We start from the raw sequence: 2,289 nt of genomic DNA, 5'->3' as shown, positions 1-2,289 counted from the left end.
ACATTGGACAAAGGTTTAATCTCCAAAACATGTAAAGAACTCAATGACTCAACACCAGGACGACAAACAACTGAATTAAAAAATGGGCAAAGTACCTGAATAGACACTTCTCCAAGGAGGATGAACAGATGGCCCATAGACATATAAAAAGATTCTCATCATCACTAGCCATCAGAGAGGTGTAAATTAAAATCACAATGAGATATTATTTCACACCAGCCAGAGTGGCTATCATTAACGAATCTAAAAACAACAAGTACTGGCAAGAATGTGGACAAAAGGGAGCCCTGGTGAACTGTTGGTGGGAATGTAGACTGTTGCAGCCACTGTGGAAAACAGTATGGAATTTCCTCAGAAAGTTAAAAGTTGAACTGCCTTTTGACCCAGTGATTTCACTGCTGGGAATATACCTTAAGAATTCTGAAACACCAATTCTAAAGAATTCATGCACCCCCATATTCATAGTGGCACTATTTACAATAGCTAATATTTGGAAAGAACCTAAGTGCCCATCAGTAGATGAGTGGATAAAAAAGCTGTGGTATATTTACACAATGGAATACTATGCAACAGAATAAAAGAAGGAATGCATGCCATTTGCGACATTATGGATGAAACTGGAGACTACTCAGTAAATAAAATAAGCAGGGCAGGGAAAGAAAATACCATATGACCTCACGTATAAGAGAAATCTAGTGAACAAATAAACTAAGAACAAAATAGAGCCAGAGTCATGAAATCACAGAACAGACTGACAGCTGGAATGGGGATAGAGGGGACTGATTGAAATAAGGTGAAGGGATCAGTCAAAGAACATACATGAAGAACCCATGGACATGGACAATGGTGTGAGGACTGACTAAAGAAGTCAGGGACAGGCTGGGTGGAGAGAGGCAGAGGGGAAAAATGGGACAACTGTAATAGCATAAAGAACAAAATATTTTCTAAAGAAAGATCACTTGACCTCAGAACAACTTCCATACAAATATTCTGCTGTGGGTGACGTCACAGCACTCCAGGGCCAAGTCAGGCTAAATTTCATGACTACTGGAAGAAAAAAATTCCCATAAACTCTATCACTTTCCAACTCAGGATTCTAACATTTGGTCATGATGTTTCTGAGAACTGTGGGTTTGAGTTGTTAGCTTTAACTTGTATTTGGCCTTCAGCTCTGCATCTATACTGTTGTATTATAGAAGACATTTGTTCAGATTGGGTAATATTTAACCCAGTGAAGGCAAAGAGATACTTTTAATAGTGACTTTTGATAATGTTATAGATGATACTGATGATTATGAAGAATAACAGTGGGGAAAAGAATAGGAGAGAATATAGAAAACAAACATCAGTGGGAAGGGCAATAGGCTAGATATGTTTCAACTGAGGCCCTAGTACTCAAGGGAAAAATATTTCTGTCTCAGTTACAATCTGAGTGTATGTAGGTCCTGGGATTTTTTTTCTTTCTTAGGAGCAAAACACACCTTCATATTTCATTTTGTGAAAGCACTAAACAATTGCAGAGGCAGCAGCTCAACAGCTTCAAGTAAATATGAAGGAGGCATTTCGATAGCTCTTAAAAGTGCACCACTGTTAAAAGCTATATTAAAATTCGGCACCAAAAGCATGTTTACACCAGGCTAAAACACTTTTCTACTACATTGGAAGAACATAAAGTGATCCAAAATGGTTTCTTTAAAAAGGTCTTTCTGTATTTACTCTCAAATAAATAAGGCATTAAGCCAACATTACTCTTTTTATCCTAACTTTTTTAGTGTTTTCTTGGTATAATTTTTAAAGGGCAAACTTTACCCATGTGATAATCATATTTGGCATCAGAAATAGATTATTTGAAGAAACCATATTCACTTGGATCAAACATCGAGATCACACTTGAAACAGCATCTCCAGTATTCTCCAGAATGAAGTATGAGGTACATTGGTTTCTAATTAAAAACCTAAGCTCTATTTCTTTTGATAGTCTTAAGTTTTTATTGCTATTAAACTTCTCTAGACTATGATTCTGTATTTTACAGTGATTTCTTGCTACTGATTTATGGTGGTGGCTGTGGAAGAGCCCACTAATTCATGTAAACCTGCTGTGGGGAGCACATTACACCACCAACTTCCAGCCACTACTCTGGTGAGCACTGAGGCCCTGCCTTCCACAAGGGGCTCCAGCCATGGCTGAGAGGTTCACACAAGTCAGACTATGCTTGCATGAAGTGACACTCCTCTAATTAACAAAATTGCCTTGGAGCCTCCCCTCAGCTTGTCTAAGATTTTCTGATT

Source organism: Phyllostomus discolor, chromosome 10 (assembly GCF_004126475.2).
Source record: "Phyllostomus discolor isolate MPI-MPIP mPhyDis1 chromosome 10, mPhyDis1.pri.v3, whole genome shotgun sequence".
NCBI classification, from domain to species: Eukaryota; Metazoa; Chordata; class Mammalia; order Chiroptera; family Phyllostomidae; genus Phyllostomus; species Phyllostomus discolor.
The sequence above is the reverse complement of the archived record's forward strand: the minus strand, read 5'-3'. Positions refer to the sequence as shown.